Here is a 6,522-nt window from a genome sequence, read left to right as displayed (position 1 = left end):
GCTATAGTGGAGATGTGCATCTAGAGTTTCCATATGATTGGATATAAAACCAGCTACGCTTTATAGACAGAATGTCAAGCAGTTAAGAAGCAATATATTCATAAGATGTGTAGCAAAAATGAGGATGTTGAAGTAGACGAGTGCCAAGCCAAGGAAGAATAGATTTAGAAATGAATGCTTTATGTATAGTATGTTCGGCAATCAAGAAACAACACATTAGTAGAATGAGTGTAGCTAAATATGGATATGGAAGTGGATGAGTGGCGAGATGAGGTAGGGTATAATTCGAAACGAATGAATTTGTCAAACTGATGAGTAGCACCAAGAGGTAGTAAGATGAGGGAAAGTCATCACGATTACCAGAAAAAATTATTAAAATTCTAGAAGTGACAATTGTCTAAACTAATGATTCATCATTAAGTTTTAAAATGTCTATATTTATTGTAACGCCTCTTATACTTTTAGTAATTAAATTATTTTAAAATTTTTTATGATGATTTATCATTAAGTTTCAAGTCATTCCACAAAATTTCATAAAATTTGGAGTTGTAAATAAATTATTAAAATTCTAGGAGCAACAGCTGTCCGAAATTAATAATTTTTAGATAGTTGATAGAACATCTTAATTTTAACTATATTACAATTTTTATTTAATTTTTAAAATTTTTATATAAAACTAGACTTGTTAAGCTTCAATATGACTTTTGAATTGCCTAAATTGGAGTTATATCGAGGGAGATATGAATTTTTGAAGTCGAATTAAAAACTGCAGAACACGGGCCGCCCGGCCCGCTGGGCGTTGTGGCAAAGGCCCGCTGGACGGTCAGGCACTGTGGCGCTAGAGGGTCGCATCTTGCGACGGTCATATCTCACAAATCGGGATGAGTTATTCAACATGCCATATATGAATTTGGGGTAGGAGAAGCCGATCTACGCAATGGGCCTAGTTATTTTACAATATTCCTCTTGATTAATAGTTAAAAATCTATTTTATCTACGTTTCCACTATTTTTGGTATTTTTTTTTTTGTTTATCCTTAATTCTCTATCCCCAAATGGGTCGGAACTATTAAGTTCGGTCTGGTATTAGCTCATTTGTTCTAGGACGATGATTTCGACCGTCTAATCCTTCGATTTTCGGCTTGTTCCTAACAATGTACTGAGAAAATTAACGAACAGAGTGATGGCAAGTGAAGATTTTAAGGAAATAGGTTGGAAATAGGAATTTAGACTTAGGCCTGTTTGGCTAGTGACATTAAGCTGTACTAAATGAGATTTCAATGCTAATCCCAACTCAAGATTGGGAATTGCATGTCTGGAATAAGCGTGGGATGGGACCTAAAATTAATTTCATAGGCTTTGCAAAATGAGCCTTGTGTTGGAAGGTTTAATATGGGATTTTTAAATACTATGATGATGAATTTCCAAGTGTAATTTGAAAAAAAATCTCAGGATTTACCTTTAATTGAATACATTCTAAATAGGGTATTGTAAAACATGAGATACACTCTATCTAGGGAGAATACCTTACACATGCATTTATGGTTACTCTTACCATTTCATTCACCCTAATCTCACCTATTTCAGTTAGCCCAACAGTCCCTTAGGGATTAGGTGAACTGGAATAGCTAAATTTTCTAGTTAGTCGAATCGAGTCTTGCCATCAAGTTTCCAAATTCTTGTCCGAAAACAGGCTGTGGCACTGTAGGACTCTCGGATCTCCTTCTTTAGCGTTACTACTCCCTCTCGCTACCGAACCCTAATACCTTGGAAGTCTTACCTTACGTCTAAGACTGACGATTCAAGGACTGGGATGGTTCCTAGTATTTCATTTTTTCTATTGTGTTTCATTTCAAGTCAGCGGACGCGTTAGTGAGTTCATGACCTATGACTCAATTGATTCCAAACTATTGTTCTAATACCATCTTGTAACACCCTGGAAATTGGGGGGTTGAGCGTACATTTAACTCCTAAGTTCCCGGGTATCACTTATAACCAATTTTTTACTAATTTCGTTTATTCAGGTTTAAATGCGCAGCATGGAATTACTTGAAACATAAATCACAACCATAACATGTTTACTAGAATGGAAAGAGGTCATATATATATATATAAACAGGTCTAAAAATATAAATGGGTCGCACAATGCGTTGCCCACAAAATCACAAAAAGAATGATATGTCCAAAATGAATAGAGCTAAACCCACTACTCAACGGTCCAGAATCCCCCTATCAAGCCAATGGAGAGCCGCCCATCAGCTGGAAGTAAGACAACTCATCCTCCTCGTCAAGACTCGCGTCGTCAGGCTCCTCGTACTCTGCGTCACCTGCATCTATAAGAGAGTCTGGTTGGTGTTTTAAAACACCGTCCCAGAGTGGGAGTGAGCGATCAACTCAGTGGATGTTATTAATCTTAAGTTGTAATAAGCATTAGTTATATTATGAATTTAATGAAAAGTAATCATTCATAAACACCTAACTAATCTTATTAATGCGCATGCATGATAGATAATATGATGCATACCCTGGCCACAACACTTCCTCGAGTGACTCCATCTAACAATCGCGTATGACCAACACTCCCTCAGAGTGACCTTGACTGCCGGGTCACCACCCTAACTAGTGCAATACAATACGATCATGTTAGTCGAGTTCTTAGTTAAGTCCATTCATCCAGTAGGTTGAAAAATCTGATACATCCCACATATCAATGCCTCAACTAGTTGCGATGCCAAGGCCCCTCAACGCGCGAGGCCAGGGTACCGCGATCCTTAATCCCCTCGGGTTCCCCATCCCCGACTTCAAGCACATGGGGAGTGCTGAGAACTGGGATTGCTCGCGGTCACTACGGGGAGGTTCGTCACCCCAACATAGGCTGACAGCTCGGACACAGTGTCTATTCCACCATGCCCAACTCACGAGGCGGTGGATCAGCTTCAATTCGTTATCAATGGGCTACAATGGTTGAAGGGTGTCCCAGGTTCCATACATATATAAGCAAACGGGGTTAACAGACAAGGTTAGACAGTAAATAGGCTAGACTGCACGAGTTCAGGCAAGCACGTGACAGACGACATCAGGTACGGGCGACCCATATAGTCTAACTACTTTTGCCCACATGCACTCGCCCAATTCCATAAGTTTAGCCTCAGGATAGTCCTACCAACGAGACCGCCTTTGCTCTCCTCATGTTCCTGACCAACCCAAGGGTTTTGATTGTGATCCATAACATGCCAACTATCAAGGTTATCAACTAGCATAAACAATATCATGTTTTCATACTTCTCAACAAACGATTTAGATTCTCCTAACAAGTAAAGCTAACATTATTATGAACAAAGGTGAATGTGTGTTGTGTGGGTGAGTGAGGAAGTTAAGCACTTCCTATATCTCATATAACCAAAATGCACAAGAGTTAATGAATCATACATGCCATAAAGCAACACCACATGAGAAAATCAAACAAGACTTGAACATGTAATCATCCATTTGTACCAAATCATTTGATATGCAAGAACAACATCATATGAGAACTAAACAAAACATACAATTCCTAGGTTTTCTCTAGATTATCCAAATACATCATCCAAGCAATTAAAATTATTAAACTCATACTAAAATTGGTGCTAGGCCACCTAAGGATGATAGTCCACACCTATGGATCGTTGAAGACTTGGGGAAATGACTTAGAAGTGTCGAACTCACGGATGATTGGCCGGAATCCTGAGTCAATGCGTTTGCATGTCAGGATTTTATATAAAACCTAACTCAACACAAAGGATTACAAAAAGGATGGGTGCTTACCTCCCCAATCAGATGGAAGTCTCTTGTATTTGTAGATGTGAGGTTTCTTGAGGAAAGGGAAGAAGGGTTTATAGATCTCACCTCCCTTGGGCCCACCTTTCTCTCCCTTCTTCCTTCTCTCCTTCTCTCTCTCCTCTTTCTCTCTTTCTCTCTTTCTTTTCTATAGGGCAAATTCGTATGGGGAGAGGGGGTGCCCTAATGAGGCTCTTTTATAATGCCAGGTTTGGTGTAAATGACCATAATGGCTAGGTTTTTACTATACTAGCCCTATGGGAGGGTCTTTCTAACCTCTAAGCCTCATTATGAGGTGTACAAGTCGATATACACTGTAGGATAGTTAGCCCTAATGGTGATCTACGTATAGATATGATCGGCCCACCATTTAGATGCACCAATCGACAGATATGATTAGAAGTTTGTTCAACAGTCACCGATAGTCGATCGGGGCCGCAGCTATACGAATATGAGTAGAAAAATATCCTTACTTTACGGGTAAAGTTTGGTCCTAAACCGACGGTCCGAAATCCTCAACTTTGCATAAGAGTGGACGACCTAATTCACTTAAGTTTTAGTTCATTCTTTTAGGGTATTTGCACTTCTCATGCACTCATACTTTGGCTCAAGTCGAGCAGTTCCGGACAGTACACTGGTCTGACTCCCGTGATGGACGTTAAGCCCAATAAGACGGATATTATTCTATAGTTTTGAAACTAGTGACCCACCAACGAGCGGTCTAGAGCTTGTTCGGGAAATTGGGGCATTTCTGAAATAAATTAGGTATTGAGATTTCTCGTGGGTAATGATTAGGGTTTGGATTAACTATATTCATAGTGTGTCCTATTTATAACTAGTGAAAGTGGAGATTTGGTTATGATTACTTTAAATCGTCAATTTGGTCTATTAGTCAATATCCGGGCCTTATCTAACTCGGCCTCGGTTAGATCTTTAATTTAGTTATGATTTTCTTGATTAGTTAGTGATGAGTCAGTTAGATTTGGGCCCTATGTGAGTAAATCATGGGGCTAAACTTGATGTTCAAGTGATCGGGCGGATTCGTTGGCTTCCTACGGTTGATTAATAGGGCTTGTGCGGTTCTTTACCGGTTCTACACGTGTATAAATTAACATTGAGTGTTAACGGTTCGTAAATGATAATATAAGTTAAATTAAAAAAAAACAAGGATTTTTGGAAATTCAAAATAGTGAAAAAATTCAGGATGTTACAATGGTAGGCAGAGGGGCGGTCACGGAATGAGCGGGTGCAGGCTCGGCCGAACCCTGGTGCTGACTCTGTTGAGGAGTAGATCACGGGGCAACAGGCTGAGGGTCAGCGAATTGTTGTGGGGCATTCGTCGCTCGACCATCATCGCGTTGGGGCGGCTGAACTTGCTGGCGATGAATCTGTTTTAGCATTTGCTTCATGAAGTTCATATTGGTTCTGAGTTCCTGGACCTCCCTATCTAACTGCCCATTCCCTCGGTTCCGCTGAGTATGCTTGATCGAAACAGCGGTTGCCGGACGAGCCCCAAAACCTTGTTAATTAATGGGTCGGTTCTAGGCCCCTTTGGCTCCGTTCGTACCCGACGGGCTTTCTGTTGCCGGAGGTCTAGTAACAGCGACCTCATTAGGCTTGTTTTGAGTGGTTCTTCTAGTTCTTACCATTGAAAATCTGTTTGAAGCTTTTCAATAGAGCTTGGAAAATGACTTTTCGTATCGCTTCCCACAGTCGGCGTCAATCTATTGATGCCAAAAAATCTGATGTGTCCCTCCGCTGACTTATCACCAGTACAAGGGGGAAACAAAGGAGACTTTGGCTAGAGCTGGGGACCCTCTGATGCTAAAGTCAGGGTTAGGATTATTCAAAAAGGGTCTCAGGGACAATGTTTTTGCGTACTTTTCATCTTGGAGGTCTCCTGTATTTATAAGAAGGGAGGATCTCATCGTGTCAGGATTCTCTTCCTGATATCTTGGAGATTCTTGTCAATTCGTTTATGGACTCCAGCCGATCCCGAGATCTTCGGGATTGGGGATCCTTTTACTAGATTTTCGGTAAGGTATTTCACTTGATACCGTTTCTATCTTGCTCAGATCGGTTTGGGCCGACTCTACTGATGAGTGAGTCTCGGCCTGCTATAAAGGGTAAGGCTACTTGCCTACTGTCGGATAAGATGAGATTGATTCGTAATCAGTGTACTTTCTTTAATCTGATAGTCGACTCTATAACTGACCTAAAGATGGGTCGGTTTTACGGTCGGTCGGGTGGCTTCTGAGCGTTGGGCCTTAGTCGGCCTTTTTTTATGTTACTGCCTCGTTTGTCGAGTCAACTTTATGCATCTCGTATACTTTTGCCTTATGGCTCTGGACTTTGTAAGTCACAGTCAGGATTTACTTCCTACAACCCGAGTCAAGTCTCTCCTTTAGGCGTTTGGTCTACTTGCCTAGGTCGGGCTTGTTGCCTCGGAATCCTGGGCGGTGTCAGTAGAGTTGGTCCATTTCATAACCGAGTCTCTGAACTTGTACTATTTTTTTGCCCAACATCCAAAGCTCAAGTGGACCATCACAAGAAATAATGTGAATTAAACACGGTTGAAAATTTCTTAAGGTAATAAAAGTTTTTTTAAATCAAGCTGATACTTGTGCTTTCCCTCCATCCATGTCTTTGTTATCTTACCAATGATAAATAAACATTACCATCGGCTCTGTCATTTTTTCAACGGTGG

The sequence above is a fragment of the Magnolia sinica genome, chromosome 4, assembly GCF_029962835.1.
Source record: "Magnolia sinica isolate HGM2019 chromosome 4, MsV1, whole genome shotgun sequence".
NCBI lineage: Eukaryota > Viridiplantae > Streptophyta > Magnoliopsida > Magnoliales > Magnoliaceae > Magnolia > Magnolia sinica.
Note: the sequence above shows the minus strand (reverse complement) of the source record.